This window comes from Argiope bruennichi, chromosome 9, assembly GCF_947563725.1.
Source record: "Argiope bruennichi chromosome 9, qqArgBrue1.1, whole genome shotgun sequence".
Classification (NCBI taxonomy): Eukaryota; Metazoa; Arthropoda; class Arachnida; order Araneae; family Araneidae; genus Argiope; species Argiope bruennichi.
The window spans coordinates 63,808,495-63,826,827 of record NC_079159.1 but is presented as its reverse complement, the minus strand read 5'-3'; the positions used below and the strand labels follow the sequence as shown (position 1 = coordinate 63,826,827).

General features: G+C 27.7%; 1 protein-coding gene across 1 annotated transcript in view; it reads right to left on the bottom strand.

Annotated features, from left to right (window-relative positions):
• LOC129984013 (chaoptin-like) overlaps positions 1 to 18,333 on the bottom strand; it is a 389,983-nt gene that overhangs the window by 267,630 nt on the left and 104,020 nt on the right. Inside the window, exon 2 of the mRNA XM_056093761.1 lies at positions 17,591 to 17,675. The gene's annotated coding sequence lies outside the window, so the exon portion shown is untranslated. The remainder of the gene's footprint in view (positions 1 to 17,590; positions 17,676 to 18,333) is intronic.

Below are 18,333 nucleotides of genomic sequence, written 5' to 3'. Positions count from 1 at the left end.
TTTATTACCAATAGAGCTGGCAGATCTTGTCCGTGTGAATAATTTTACATTATAAAAACATATATGATTAAATCATAACTCAAACATCGCAAATAAATAACTTTTTCTTATACACGAATTTCTTCCATTCCTTAATGTTGTGTGTCCAACATTTTATATCTGAGAATCTAACTTTGTGTTTATGTCCTTTTCATATTAGAAAAATATAAATATATGCATGTAATATGTAATTTATCTCTAATAATATATAAATGTAAAGCAGTAATTTCTGCTTCTTTTGTTATAGAAATACTCAGAATATTAAATATTAATTCGATAAACATAATGATAAAATAAAATATAAGATAATAAAATAAATTTAATAAGTCGAAGAGACTAAAGCTTATGATTTCGTTTCCAAATAATTACGATCATAATTATAAAATAATTTTAATTCTAGTTTTATTTAAATTCAGTTTCTGAAAAAACGTGTGAGCTATTTTGGGACAAGTCTCATAATTTTGAATCGAAGTCAAAGTGACGAAGACGAGGCTTCAAGCGATATCTCTTCAAACGTCAGCAGTGTACCAACGTGAGAAAGTTTGACAGATTTTACCGTAATCATGTAGGCGTTTTTGTGAAATCAAATCTCGAACTTGCGATCCTTTTGGCAAAATTCTATAACGAGGACTCTAAACCGAAAGTAAGAGGTAGTTTTTTTTGTGTGTGTGTGTGTGAAAATATTTTAATGCTGCCTTAAATTATGAAATTTAAATACTTGACATAATCCTATATTAACAAATGTCATTGCGTCTATATATATATTGTTCGTTTCCTGACATTACTACTTTTCGACGATTCTATCTCGATAAGGGGTGAGACCTGTAAGATGATTGCATTTCTTCATTTGTCATTCTCTGATCTTGATTTCCTTCTTAGATACTTTTTCACTAGATTTTTTTTCACGTGTATGTGATTTTCGTTTCTGACCGTGTTACTTTGTTTTAATTCAAAATTTATTTATTTTACTCCCAACATTAATCCGAGTTTACTTTATTGTTAAATGCAAACATCGCCTCCTTTCATTTCCCCTTTCACCCCTATTTTGACAAGTTAAACCCATTCTAACGTATGCACAAAGGCGTGCATGTTTTGGAATCCGTTGGCAAATAATATGAGTGTTTGTTTTATATCTCTTTCTCAAGGATTGTGACAAATTCAACAAAAATTGGCACACATATTATTTAGCATTTTAGAATAAATAGTGTCACCTTTTTAAAAATTGATTAAGTAATCATATAAGAAATTAATAGAAACTTCGCCATTTTTTTCAATTTTTTCCATGAGACGCATGATTCCAGAATAAATTATTTTAAACCAACTTAAGATCCAAGTTTAGTTTAAGTTTAGTTATATTAACGTACGTCCCGTTTGAAGCAACGCTAGGGCTATTTTGAGACGGACCTCGTAATTTTCAACCGCTGTCAGATGACGAGGACGACACCTGAGCTGGCACCCCCCTCTCCACACCACACCAACTTAAGATCCAAGATTTTATCATTTTATTGATATCGATATGCTTTTAAACAGAGTTTTTTTTTCTATTGTAATTGATTTTTTAGTTAAACCTATTAATATTAATGAGATTTCTTAAACTTCCTTACCACCTTTCTTTAACTTCTGTTTTAATATATATCTTCCTGTCAGGTTTTCATTTATTTGTAGCTATGCTTCAAAACAGACATATCTCAGTACTCAAACAGAGACAAGAAAAACAAGGCTCTTATTAACAAATGAAACACAGAAATTTGTTCGATTCAATAAGATACTGTATCATCTTATTTCTTATTCATATTGTATGACAATTAACGAAATCATGATCAACGATTTATGAAGTATATAAGGAAATATATTTTCGTTTCTCTGCATTTTGTTTTATTCTGATCTTGCGGAATAAATTAGAAATTTAGAATGCTAGTAGTTGCTCAGCTGTCCAAAACCCCACGTTAAACATTGTTCGATTCAATAAAGGTTTTATATCTGAAAAGAATATGTGCTGCGTGCTCATAAAAATTTACGGTTATGATAAACTATAACAATAAGAAGCAGCTTAAAGCCTTCCGCTTTAACATTACTTTTGAAATGTTATGTTATTTTCACGGATGTTGATATTTTCTTTCAAATTGTTCGATAACATATTTCAAGTTTAATTTCTGAGGTTTATCCAAAATCAATGAAATTCTTATTTTTCTTCAATAGAACAACGAATGAAAGTAAAATTCTCAACAAATTTTATATAATATTTCTATAGTGTTTAATATCCCAAGTTATATGCATCTCGTAGATAAATATTGCTCTTATTCACTGGAATTCAAACTAATTTACATTCGTATGGTATCAGAATATGTATTCATTCAAGCTAACTTAAGCGTCACTTGTATAGATAATATATATAAATACAGAGCAGAATAAATGTAGAATTTTATCTATGCAAAATATTGATAAAATCTCACATATCGATTTGGAATAAATATACCCAATTACTATGATATATATTTCAATATATCAATATGCAGATTGATAAATGCAATTAAAAGACCAGGAATTGATGCAGATAATAAGAATTCTTCTGTCGAAATCGATATATATCACCTCGTAAACAGAACTTGTTATGTAACTCAAAGGTAAATCAATACAGTTTCGAACCTTCATTGGTTTATAAACCATTTATACTCGGATGTCTTCTCCCAGACACCATTCTAAACAGTTCATCATTTTGACATTTTTTTTTAAATTTTTATTTGCTAAAAATATCTACAGAGTAGTAAGAAGATGTAAATTAATTTTTCGAGAAAATTCAATTTAAAACAATTATATAGATTTATTTTTCAGCGCAATAAACAAGTCTTAGTATTAGGTAAATAATTATGCATCGAATTACTTTTCCGAGTACAAAGGGTTAAAGAAATATTACCTTAAATAATTCACAAATGATCTGAACGTTGAACTTAATGCATACCAAGAGAAAAGTTATGCAAATTAATGGAATATAAAGAGATGTCTAAAGAAAAAAAAGAGATAAAAAGGAACATTCGTTATTAAAGTATACTAAAAAAATCGTTTTGAATAACTGATCTTGGTAAATTCTGATACACGAGCGCAATAAAAATATGACAAAGTATTTCACTGTATAAATTCAATAGAATATCCTGATTTTTGAAACTGCATGGGTACAAATACTTATATTTGAATAGAATATGTCAGAAGTCGGATTCTACATTCTGAAGTATGTTTTTGACTTTAAAAAATTACATTTTATTTAAATTTTTATCAATGTTTTCAAAACATAAAGGAAATACAAGGAAAATTAAAATGTCTGTACATGAGAATTTTTTATAGTTTTTTATTAACATCGGTGCTACTGCTAAAAATTTTCATTAATTATAAATGAAATTATTTATGTATGGATGCTATTCTGCATATGGACCGATTTTTCTAAGCTTTTAATGATAAAAAATATTTCTATACATCCGTATAATTATAAAAATCACCTAATGTAAGAAAATTTTAATAAAATTTATCAAAAATTTAATTAGAATATATTTTTATTTATAGATTATTCATGGTTTATTTTAGTATTACATTTTGATTATGAATTTATATTTCAGCTCAAGATAAATGTTATTATAATCAAAAAAAAGATTATTAGTTTGAAAACAAATCTTGAGATGTCTTGGTAATATTTACTTTTTATATTTACTTTTACTTTACAATATTTACTTTTACTAATTAAATATCTTTTACTAGTATCTTTAAGTAAATCTTTGAAACTAAGCTTAACAACAAATATAAAAAAAAGCTAAAAATAATCAAGGAATTATTTTCAATAGAAAAAAACATAACAAATAATAAGGAAAGTAAAGAAAATATTCTGATTCAGTCATATATGAGTATCTTGAACATGATGAACATGGTTTCAACTTGGTGCTGACTTGTCCTAGTATTTTGCAATGTCAGCTACAAGACAGCCCCCTAAAAGTGTATTCAGTTTGCAGTCAAGGCTCGAACATACGAACAGGTGTATAGGAATATATGAGAGCGGAATCATACCACCCGACTTGACAGCAATGAAGAGCTTACGCTGAAATTTTCCTTCAGCTTTCTCATCAACACCCCTCCCGGTGTTATTCTCAACTTGAGTCCCCTTCACACTTCTCAACCTCTTCACTCCTATTGGGTGAAATTTCATTCCAGAACGGAAAGAATCAAAATGGAATTAACGCTCAAGGCGGGTGAAGGAAGCTTAGTGTCACATTTTAAAGAAAGATCCGACGACTTATTTAAAACGTGTCTTTGAGAAATTTTCTTATGAATAATTTTCATCTTGTATTCATTTTGAAATAATTATATAATAAATTTAGATTAATTTAGTTGTTGTAAAGTCATATAGATAATCCACATAATTATGGTGGGGGATTTCTCTATACATTCAATGTTTCGTACTCTAACCTTTAGTATCTTCGTGTAAAAAATGTCATTAAAAATACATTTTTATTAGTTCAGTGAATATCAGAAATTTTCTTACATTATTTCTGACAATTTATTGCATTCAAATTTTCTTACAATTTATCTCAAGATTATATTATCATCTAATGCAATCTTGAGATAAATTGTTTCCAAAACTCACTATTGGATGGCGACAGTAGTGTGGATTCAAATTTAATTTAATTAAATGATAAAATTAAAATCATCCGACATCAATAAGTAAGTTAAATTCTGGTTATAAAATTTCTTCCTTACAGACATTGAATAATTACTTTTAAAAATACTAATTAATTTCAAATGGTTTCGATTGTAAGGCTTTTATCAAAGTATGTAACATTTTTTTATTAAAAAACAAATAATTATTTTAAATAAATCTCAAATATGACTTGTTCATTTAATTTCTAAAAAGTGAAGAATTTCAGTAAAAGATTTAGAAAAAAAAATGCTTTCCATTTTGTCGTTCCTTTTTATTTTTAGAAAATAAAAATGTGAAATAAATTTAGGCATTCATAATTTTTTAAAGTCAAATAACTTAGAGTCATATTATTTTTAACCCCATACATAAAATTTAAAGAAGTTTCAAACTGACTTTGAATCAGAAACTTTCAGTTATTTATCAGCTATATTATTTTTCTGAAGTCTTACGACAACCATAGAAATAAATTCATTTTTATCGTCATTTGTTTTAATCTTTTCAAAGAAAAGTAACAAAAATACATAAAAAAATTATGCAATTATCATAATTACCTCATGTATTATTACTCCCAAAGGCACGATAATGATCATGTTTAATAATTATAGAAATTATTGTCTTAAATGATGGGTGACACGGAAACATTAAAATCGAATGAGAAGTTTTTATTGTATAAATCTCCGAGAATAAGCATACGTGAATTTTTAATGATAGATTGTAATATAAATTCTATCTTTTCTAACTTTTCATCTCATTCAATGGAGTACTCATTCATTATAATTCTACCCTACCGTCTATTAGAGGAATCTTTATTTCGTTTCTGACTCTCATGCTTTCCAAAGGGATTCCACATGCAATTAATATGCTATAAGTTATGTTATTAGGACTTACTGTAGCTTCCAACTGAAAGTGAATTTTAAAAACTTCATATATTTTAATTTACATATCTACAGGATTTTCTAAAAGGTTGTTTTCTAGCACTAAGAAAATATTATGACTGCAGAAATAAATTATTGTTGAGATAGAATATGAGAAGCAAACGCAATGCATCATAGAAAATAGTTTCTCACAGAATTACACTAAAATAATAGCATATATTATAAAAAGCTTGAAGCACAGGTTTAATACAATACAAATTCAAAATATTACAAAACTGTTGCATGTAAAACAACCGTACAATTCACACAGAGACCATGACAGATACCATTCATATCTTATGCCATTGCAGATAAAATTGGCAATTGGATGCAATATCAATAGCAAACCTTTGGAGAACTTAAGGCCATGCTATCAAAAGTTATAATATTTCGCATGATCTCATGCATGCAATAATATTGTTACGATGTCGAAATTTTGTATTCCTTTGAATCTATGTTGTTTATTCTTATTTAATTAATCTTTTTTTAACAATTAACTATTTTGTTTGTCAATCCATACTCTTTTATAAAAATAGTTTGTTCACTTATGTCTGATCTCCCCTTAAAGATCACAAATGCTAATATACACTAGTTTTAACTCTTTATGTGGAACAAAAATTTTAGATTTGGTAGAGATTTTAGAATTTTAAATTCAAAACCTTCATTTACAGCATGTATCTAATGTCTTCATTAGAAATTTAAGTTTACACGTGTAATTGATTACTCCATTGCAGGGGAAATTTAAAGTTGTGCCATAAAATAAAACATTCATTTATGCGCTTTTTAACGATATACGCTTAAACATTTATGGTCATTTTCACTAAAAATTCACTTCGGGGCGTTTCAGAATTCGCAATACATTTCATTGTGTACTCGTTTTCCAAAGAGAAAATTATATTGTTATTAAGGAAGTGCAAATGCCCTTAACTTTTGTAATGAAATAAATTTTATAAACGGTACTTTTTAAAATATTCTTTGAACACATAAGAGATTCAGACAATATCATCATAAAAGATTTTTCTTAAAATTAACAAATGTCAGAAACAAAAAAAACAAAAAATAGTCCATTATTTTACGTTATGGTGAGGTCAGGAATAGACATCCGTCAAACTGTTTAACCCTTTCTAGGGCCGTGGGAAATATGCTTCCCACCAAATTTATCAATCTTTGTATGAAATTTTGTAGGTTGGCATAAGTTCTGAAAAGTTTTTTTAGACTTGTCAGAACTTATACCAGAAACTTAAATGCTACAGTTCTTTATCTCACACAAAATGACATGTCTTGATGTATTACTTATTTATTAATTAACCAAATTAATTAATTAATCAAATTAAATTTATTTAATAAGCTAAATGAATCCCTTTTCTTATTCTAATTTCAAGCTTAAAAATATTTTAACATAATATGACTAGAAGAAAGTGGCCCTTTAAAAGGTTAACAAAGAAATTACACTACATTTTAAGCATGGATAGGCGCAACCTATTTATCCCTTTATTTTTCTATTCTAATATACTTGTACTATAAATGCTGTTATTAAAATATCATAATTTCAGACAAAATATAAATTAATTAACTTGGATGGGTACTTTTTATTTAATTTAACTATTTGATGTTTTTCAATAAACAAACATCATTTAAAAATACTTCAATATTTATAAGAAAGAAAGCAATTACAATCTGTCAAATATTTTGATTGGAAATTATGGACAGCAGCGTTCATCTGCCCTACAAAATGTACCATCATATTTTGGTGGAATATGTGTAGGTTTGTTTTTGACAAACAGTAAATGTGCAGTCATTATTAACGTTCGGAAACTATCCAAATGATGTCAAACTTCTTTTAATCTGGATTATTCATATTATCCAAGATAGCATCAAAATTGATCTCAAACTCTCACTGATTCGAAAATTCTATGAAACTAATTAATTGGGTTAATAGACAAAATCTGTGATTAATATCGGTTAAGAGATAGTAATCGCCCTACATTCCATTAATTCTGAGTAAGATTTAATGACAAATCCTTGATATCAAGATTGGAGGAAATGGGCCCGATATCCACAATGCATTCGGGCCTGGTAAATACTAGATTCCCAGCCTGAATCAAAAGTTCGCAGATTAATGCGAAGAAGAAACTTGGAAGAGAGCTCATTTTGTACAATTATGTATGTGTCTCTACCTATAGCGATGCGACTGCTTTTATTCTGAAGAACATCAGATAGAAGTATAGTTACGAATCTCATTATTCATCCATTTTGAATAACAATCACTTGAAAATCCACCAAAATAAAAGCTTTATCTATCCAAAATAAAAGCTTTATAGCTGCATACTCGTTTCGGAAAGTCATATTTAACTCGATTAGAAACCATCGTTTCTTAAGAGTACACGCACTACTCTTGAGTTGAAGTCGAGGAATGTTTTTGCTGACTTATGCTACAATAAAAAAGAAACAGGTTTTGCCAATGATCTTTTGAACAATAACTTTAAATCAATTGGTCCTTTGAAAAAAATTCAGAGCAGCCGAGTAAATTTCCTTGATGAATATGGAAATAAAACATATCCAATTATTTTGGAGGGCACATAATCTTAAGAAACAAATCAACCAGAAAAGTGACAAAGACAAAATGATTTCGTAGCAACATTTACCACAATCCAGAGCTCAAAATTAGGTACAGACACGAAAATTACCTTAGTTGTTTAGCTAAACTGTTGATTTGAATTTATCCTATCAATTATTTAACTAAGATAATCTGCTCAATCTAATTAATCTGCAAAAATTTTAATTAAGTCTATTAACAGATATACCTGTATTTTCTGTCTGTATTTTTTTATAAAACAAATTATTGCTCTGCTATTAAGGGCAAAGCAATAAACTAATTTCTTGTGCTCATGTTTTATTCGAACTATAAAAAGTTATGAGAAATGATAATCAGTTAAAGGAATGAAACAAAATTACTTTTGAAGAGATATATATAGAGAGAAATGATGTAATGTACAGTTTCATGAAATAGAACAGACTTCACATTCTATCAAATAATTCAATTCAAGTCGTATAAAAACATGAAACGTATTTTGCAGCACACCATATACTTCCCAGTTAAATGAAATTGAGTGGGCTCATACTGATAAATCACACATCGCATTACCTTGAAACCAGACCTAAACTAAACGCCCAACAACATTACGTGTAACAAACTAAACTGATGATCGAAAAAGTGGCAAAGAGAAAAAGAAAACAAAATCTGTGCTTCAGTTCTTACACAAGAAAGAAGACCGGCACAAAAAAAAAATGAGAAACAAAGAAAAAAACAACTTACGGCAGAAGAGAAAAAAATCCTTTCGCCATTTTAGTGTTGTCAGGGTTCGTGTTTATTTCCCATCAAGGGTGTCAAGTAAAAGTTTTATTGGCAGTTTATCTCGAGCGAGACGCTTGTTTTTTACGACCTCCTAAAACGGTGGATTGAGTGACCGCTGGACATACGAGGAACCGCTCGGGATAAACTGGATTTAGAGGGACTCGCACTGGGGGGAAGTTATTACTGTTTATATACCTTCGCTCTACAGAAGAAAAATAAATTTTCCCACACCTATGAGAAAACATCTGGAAAAGGAGTTTTCCAGAAAAATACTAACTGTAAGAGTTGGCGATAGGAACACTGAAAATTCAGCTTTATGTGCGCTGTTGTCGAATCTACTTTGAAGTATAGGACTCAACAAGCCTTCTTTTTTAGAGATTCTGGTTTTTATATAAATAAAGTGTGATTAGATTAGAGTCTCTTTCGAAACTACTTTAGGGTTATTTGATACAGGTAGTTTGGCGTGAACAAAACATTATCTGCAGTTTCTTTTGGAAACTTCTGATGATTAGCAACAGCGGATGAAGGATTCAACATGTATTAAGCCCATTCCCATAATGAATCATCAATTGTTTAATTTGGTACAATAGTTTTGCTTTTAAAACAATGATAAATCTATTTAGGGTCAAATCACGTATTTTCGAACGGTTATTACAGGTCAAATATGACACTTAAGTTCACATATTTATCTGCATACTCGATCTGTCTGCAACACTACATATCCTTGGCATCAGATTTAATTAGTAGGAACAAGGGATGTTTGATTGAAATAACCTCAGATCAGGAGTAGTCTCTCTGATATCGAGATTTTTTACCAAGTCATTATGTCCTCAATTTGTGTTTCCGTAGACTGGAGTAAAAATTATTATAAAATGTGAGAAAAAAATGATGCCAATTCAGTAGTGCCAATTTTCTATTTATGTTTTGCATAAACATGATAAAGTCTCCTTTTGAAGTCCTATTCTAAAGTCGTTTCAAGATAGCATTTGGGTTTTAACATAATGGTCTGATAATCTTGTAATATTTCAGTGGTGCATTATATTGTTACTGATGTTAAAATTAAACCAAACGCTTAGCTCAGTAGGGCCGAAAATGGCTCTTGAACCACACAAAAAATCCAACAGCAACTACAAATTATAACGAAAATGTTGTTTCCATCACTGAGTAAACGTTTGAAGCCGAAGACTTTAAGGAGTATCAATTAAGAAACTGAGTATAAAGATATTATATATTCTAAGAGCACCATGTAGTCATGGTAGTAAACTGACAGTTTTGGATTGGAGAGTTAGTTTAGAAGTTCAAAATTTGATACCACTTAAGATTCAAGAAAGGCACATATTTTAGTCAAGAGGGTTCGAAGTTCGAATCTTGATTCCATTAAAGACTTGAAGAATGATTTTAATAATAACGATTGAATGCAATCTTTTGGCATTGAGGAATAATGGCCTTTGATCCTATCCCATTCTCATACGGTTTCAATCAATCAATCAATATAAAGAATTCTAACGTTTAGATGAAAAAAACATCACCATCAGTTAATGTGATGTGAAAATATAGGGAGTGATGAATCAGTTGCCACTATTGCCATGTGATCTCAATTCAAAATTTTATTGTGTGAAATGGAGTAGACTTCATGTTGTTTCAAAGTTAATGTTAATATCTTTAAATTAAATTTGAGCGGGCCTTGAAGAAGAGTCTTCCATCCAAGGTAATCAAATTCTTCTGATTTCTATACTATTCTGATTTACTTCAAAAGTAAATTTTAAAAAAATGTAAGCATTTAAAAGGAGTAAAGCGAATAATTTAATAGTGTAATTTACATGTCTAGTTAACTCACTAATTAGATGTTTCATCCTATTTGAAATATTATTACATAAAATATATCTGGCCTGCACCATTTTCTCCATGTCAATTTTCTTTTTGCATTAATCGTATTTCGACTTAATTTATATTTAAAAATCAAAAGTTCTCTAATTTAATATACTTGCCTTGCATGCCGTTATATATAGGAAGAGATTAGCTGTGCTTTTGATCTTTTATATGAATTAAAGTACAAAATTAACACAACATCAGTAGAACATTGTTTGATAATATACGTTATTGTACGATATTAAATTATATTGCAAATACTGTACAATATTATACTATATTGTAAAATACCAATGAGCTACAGGGGAATTGGAATGAAACTGAAAATGAGATTTAAAGAAATTGAAACCAGCAAAGGAAATAGAATATGTGCTAATATAGAGAAATAGATTAATATGTAATAGTAATATGATATGCAACATTGCCGCAGTGTAAACTGACATTTTAATTTTCCTTTGAAAGGAAAATCCAGCATTTGTTCCTGTCCAAACAACCCCTCTGAAAACAGGATATCATGTCCCCGAATCGAAAAGTACTAATTAAAATTAACGATCAATTAGAAATAGAAACCGACGCCTTGGCGAACTTTTCATCTACGGCCAAAATAAAACGCTCCAATTTCAAATAATCCGCGTAGCTTGAAATTACCGGGATTATCGGATGTGACGATTCAGAAAACTCATTCGGAGTCATGCTCCAAACGGCTAAATCCAGGTGTAATTAAACTAAAAGCACCAAAACATGGCACTTCAAAGCAGGCTTACTTTCGAAAATATAAATATTTGAACTCCGGAAAGGATAAAGAAATGCAGAAGGGTTTGTTGGAGCGAAGCGGTTCAAGTCACTGTAACGATTATTTCATTCTATGCATAAAGTTTCTATAATGTACGTAATACTTTCTTTTTTTAATTTTTGATCATGGAATTATATCTGAAAAACTGTAAGACATATATTCTTCCTTATGCAAAAAATGCAATATTTGTAACTAACTTTTGTGAGTTAAAAATTAAATGATTGATTTTGATTAAAACAATCTTTGATAAAGTTTCCAAATATTTATAACACCTTTTGATATCAATTTTGATGCTAATGTAGGAAGAATTGTATCTGAAAAGTTGTATGACATATAGTTTCTTTATGGGAAAATAAAAAAAAAAATTATGCAATATTTGTAACTTTCACATTCAGGCATTAAAAATTGAATTGTTAATTTTTATTAAAATAATATATATTGAAATTTCCATCTATTTATAAAAAATTTAGGAAAATATACCCTTATTATTGTAACAATAGTAAATTTATCAAAAAAATTATATTCATGCAAAACTATTATGTAATTACATATATGTTCTAAAATTTTTATGTAAAATATAATTTCTTCTGTTAAATCAATAATAGTACTTTATTATTGCATCAATAGTAAATTTGTCGAAATTTTATTCATGCAAAATATATTTAGATAAGATATAGGCTCTCAAATTATGTGAATATGTAATTGTTTTTGTTGTCACAAAATACAAAATGTTATTAGTATTTTTCACTGTTTCATCTGCATTTTACGTGTTTTGTGGTGTGGATGTACAGTATTTTGATATACACCCATGAAATTTGAAGCAGGCGATGAGGCATGGACAATGGCCTAATGATAAGAGTTAATTATGTCAATACCGGACACTAAATGTCCTAATGCGTCTGTATTTGTCGTCGTGTTGTGATTCCGATGCAGTATGTGTTTGAATTAAATGAAATGTGAAATGGGCACTGAAGTTGGAATCCAATGAATTCTGAAACTTACGAGTACATAAAGTTTTAGCACAAAATGTTAAATCATTTAGCCAATTAAAGATTATCTGTTTCTCAACCTGATATTTAGAAATACATTTATTTTAAAAAATGATAAACTCTAAAAAAATCTGTAGATTTAGATAATCCGCGATATCACACAGTTGATAAAATGAACTAAATCCGTGAGATATATTTGAATGTTCATTAATTTGTATTTTCTAACTTTAAATTTGATGTATTCCAGTAAATATGTTTCTTATAACCAATGTTTTTTTTCATTAATATTAATTTTTAAAAGCCAATTCTTCTCTTTGTAAATATTATTATATAATACAAATTAATTTTTTTTTATTTAGAAATGAATGTAGTTTCTAAATGAAAAAGATAAATTTGCAATAAATTCTGGAATTAAATGAAAAAAATGCAAAAGATATGCTTTCAGACTTTTTCTGTAAAATAACATTGTTTAGACAATTTATACAAAAAAAGCACATTTCAAAAGATGAGTTCTATTTAATGTTATATCTTATGATTTAAAATTTCTATTAAGAATGAATACTGTAATATATCTTATTATATCAGATACTATATAGTCCTGCAACTTTACACCATTATTAAATATATCTAAATATTTTTCAAAAACAGAGATTAGACTAGAATAAATATTACAGGCGGTTCGAAAAGGGCAGCTGATTCTCTTTAGAATATTTGAAAATATAGCACTATCTTATTTGTGCCTCGGTGGCCTTGTAGTGAGGTCTCGGAGCCGGCGGTTTCCAGGCTCGAAACCTGATTCCATCAAAGTACCGTTGTGTAAGAGGGTCTGATGCACATTAAATCCTTCGAGGACAATTGTCCTCTCGTTTGTATTTGGAAGTTTGGACAGGGAGTGTCAGCTCGGGTATCGTCCTCATCATCTAACCGCTGTTCAAAATTACGAGATCCGTCCCAAAATAGCCTTAGTGTTGCTTTAATGTTAACATAACTACGCTAAATTTCTTATTTATCCAAATCATTTTTCAAAAATCATATTTGAACATCTTATTCATTAGTATTTTCAAGAGTAAGAAATTTGAGCTCCATTATGTCCAATATGACGATTTAAATCTTCTAGTCAGTGTGTCATTAGTTAATTTAGGGACTTCTGTTTATATGCTGAAAATAATAATTATCGAAATAAATTAATCTTTCAAATTAATAGCTTTAATTATAAAGGGATATAAAGTGGGAGAGAAAAGATTCCTTGCTTATTTACCTTTCTTTAATTTTATGCTCCATAACTTTCTTGATTAATACATTAAAATTAATAATACATTGAAATTAAATATATTTTCCAAATTGAGATTCGAAAGAAATCGAAAATAATTCACATTAATTAAGTATTGATGATTTAAGCGTTAAAAATATTAAGACATTTTTCACAAAATCGCAAGTTTAATATCAATCGCAGTAAACTCTTTTTTGATACTTTATCTAGTATTTTTTTGATTAACTGGAATCTAAAATTTATCCGTCTAATTCTCATATATTCGATCGAAAAGAGAATTACTTTTTACTTTGGCTGAAGGCTCAAAATCCAGAACTATGTACAAAATCCTAACTAAAACATCTAAAAATAGACTTCCAAACCCGTGGTTATTAGTGATGCAAAAATATGCTTATCAATACTAAAGGGTGAATGGTCTGGACAAACAGGGTTGCTGGAAAGTCAATGTTTACACCATCAAATTTTTAAAAGAATGAAAACAGTTATTGGAGCATTAAATCAAAAGTTCCGTATCACTAATTCATTGGTGCTTCAACATCTAATTAAAATTTCCGTTTGTTCGAAGAACATGTTTAAACATGTTGCAGAAACTCGCTACATATTAATAAATCATCGGATAAAAATTTTTAATTAATGCGAGAATGAACTTATTAGCATATCCAATGTAATAACTACGCCTTTAACTAAATAAATGAAATACTAAAGTATATTTCTAATTATGTTATACCACTACGAATTCCAACTTAAAATTTAAATACGGTTTCAATCACAAGTTTAAAAGATCAAAAATGCGTGTAATAAGTATCGGAATTTATGTTTCTCTTGGTTTACATCGATAACTTAGCTCATTTCCTATCATTATACTAAATTAGTCGCTTGTATTCGGGATGTAATATTTAGTAAACATATTCAATCTGAATTGTATATTGATTACGTGTTGTAACATATTGGGTTCTCTGTAACTATTGTCACGAAATTCAACACATCAATATGTTTCTTATAAGCTTGAGTAAGCGAAAGGCTCACAAAAGCATTATATAATTGGATTAAAACGTTAAAAGCATTATATAATTGAATTAAGCTTTACGGGCTCGAAAAATGTTTTATTTTTGGAAATATCTCATATAAATCTCTTTATAAGAAATGTATAAAATATATTGGTTTCAGACATGATCACATTACATAATTTCATTGTTCGTACTCAACACTTTTTTATTTATTACATTATTTTTAAATTTAATTATAAAGAACAGAAAAATTCAAAATACATAATTTTATTTTGTGAAGAGTCTTTAGACATTTTAAATATATTTTTCTAAAATGATTCGTTTTAAATGGGTTTTTTGTTTTGAAATATAGCAGGATTTTCATCTTAAATACCACAAGTTAAATATTTTAAAGAAAAATATTTATCAAACTAGATATTTTACAACAGGAATATGATTTATACAATATCCGTATGATTTATACAATATTAATGGACTTCCATTAATTTAATTTTAATGTTTGCTACATCTTGCACTATTAAATGTTTGGTATTTAATGAAGTGTTTTTAATGAAAATATTATTGTAAATTGTATACAGAGAAGTCATTTTACGAATGGTTCAATACTATTTTCTAAATAGCTGGAAATGGGTGTATAAATTCTATAAGGAAAAAAAAAAATTTAAATGATGTAAACTTTTTATGCTGCAATTCCATTAAAAAAAAAGTAAGTATTTTGAAAATTATTGCAAAACGTAAGTTTTCATACAATAATCTGACCATAATAGTCATAATTAGTTATGGAATTTTGACATATTATCATTTTAAAATAAAAAGAATTTCAATGCATCTGCATCAACGATTGACCAAGTTAGGAATCTTTCAATTTTAGTATCTTAAGCTATTAAAACCATTCCGATGGTTACCTCGTGGAATATTTTTCAATCAGCGCAATATTTTTTGAAGGTATTAATAGATTGATGAGTATTTATTGAATGAAAACATAAAATAAAATTCTTTGTCATCTAATCATTTTGCTTACTGAAACTGTATGCTTACTCCAAGTGATTTAAAAATTTACTGTTTGATTACAATTAGAGTGAATGCTTTGCATACTATTATAACCATGAATATACAGTTATAAATATACTTTTTAACATGAACAAAACAGTTAAAATTGGTTAGAAGAATCATCAGTCTTCTAATACTCAGTTATTTTTATTGTAATTTGACTGTTTTATCCGCGCGGAAAAAATACACACCGTATAGAAATAAAGCAAAATTAAGCATTTTAAAGTAATCTTGGGAAGTATAGACCTAAACATGTCTGTATATGTTTAGATGTTTTATCTTGCAATTATTATCAACTGCCAGCATTTTTTTTTTGAAAAGCAAAAAGTGAACTATAACATCAGTATTTTCTTTTGATATTTGATACAAAACCATGAATCTAAATTTTTTAAATATATATATATATATATATGTTCAAAATTTAAAAATAAATGAATTTCTGAATGATCATTTTGAAAAGATCTGATCTAGTTATAATATTCCTAAATTAAATTATATTTAACCAATGATATTTCCTACAATTTATTGTGCTATCAAAATATTTAATTCAACTTGAAACTGGAAATTTTATTTTTTAACGAATACAGCAATGTGTAAATATGCAGGAAGTCACGGATAACTGGTTTTTAATAAGTTTCTTCAAAATTGTCATTTTAATATAATCATAATTTTTAACGAAAATGGTTTGAAGTTATTCAAAATTTGGTTGAAAGAAATTTCTTCAATCTGTTGAACGATTGAATTTTTATGTCTTCATATAAATAAATTCTCCAATAGCTTTAAGCTACATTTAATTCATTTACAAGCAGCAAATGAAACAGAAATTATTATTATTGTTATATATAATTGTTATAATAATTGTGTTAACAATAACAATTGTTATTATAATTGTTATTGTTATTTTTAATTTGCAAAGATTGTCTTTAAAATATCTACCCAATTTCTAGTAATTTTATCATAATTTTTTAAAAATTAAATTTTATTGCATATTTTTTAATTTAAATCAATTTATATACATGTAAAATCTTATTAGTTATTGGAAGTACTCAAATAATTAAAAATTGTTTAGATTCTCTTGAAAATAAAAGCCAATGAAATTAAAATTGTGATTGATCATATTAATCATCATTTAAGATTAAATTTTCCGTGAAATCTGATAGTTATCAACACTATGCTACATATGCTCTCACAAAAAATTCATCATGGAGGAGATTCAGTAATTGTGGGGAGATCTAATAATTTTTAAAATCCCTTCTCCGAAATTTTATTTTATTAGGCTATCATTACGTGATAATAATATGAAGTGCTTCATTTTTCTACAAGTCTAATTTTTTAATCCCAGAAATCTCTAAAATGCCTGGAATAGCACATTTCTAATAATCATCATAATTAATATTATTTATTTAAAAAAATCAGTTAATCCAAATGCTATGCAACAATCTTGCACAGTTTTTAAATGGGAATTTTCCCTTCCTCTTTTAATTGAAAGTTATATAAATTGCCGAAAATGTTTAATGATGACGATTGAATCATTTTTTATAAAATTTTTTGATGTAAAATTATTGCTTATATTACCACATTTCGGTACATATGTAGGTATAAGTCAAAGAACTTTTCACTTACCATTGTGGTACAGGAGAACAATCAGTGGATTGTCTTGAATTCGAACAGACGACCCAAACTTCCATGCAACAATTACAATGACGACCTGAAAAATTTTATTTCATTATTTATAAATTTTATAAATACACAGAAATATACGAAAATTAATTTCATTATTAAAAATTATTTATTATTCATCAAGTAAAAACTATTATTCTCAGTAATAAATGAAAAAAAAGTATGGGAATTATGGGTATAATAATTCTCTTTAAAATTACTAAGAAATTTCTTTATGTTGAATAAAATTTAGATTTTTCTTTACGTTTTATTTTTTATACACAAATGTATGATGATATATGCATAAAAAATATCCATTAACTAATGAAAAAATATTTAAAAATTTAATTTAAAACAAAAATGGCATACGGATCGAAAACGCTTTCTTTCCTTCTGCAAAAAATATTTTTTAAAAAAATCTACAGCTTGCTAAGCAAAGTGTCTTAATCTTAAATTATAATAATAAAGTGAAATTATAATTTTTTTCTGAAATTCTATGCACATAATTTATAATAATATTATAAGTTATCCATTTTTTTTTTTACAAATACTTATTTTATGCAAAAAAAATCACTTTTTTTTCCTCCGATTTCATGGTTTTAACTTTTCAACCTCAACTAATCAGCGTCAATGTCTGATACTCCATTAGATTACTCTAATGTCGTATTTTATTACATGTTTTACGCTCATATTCAAACATATTTTTA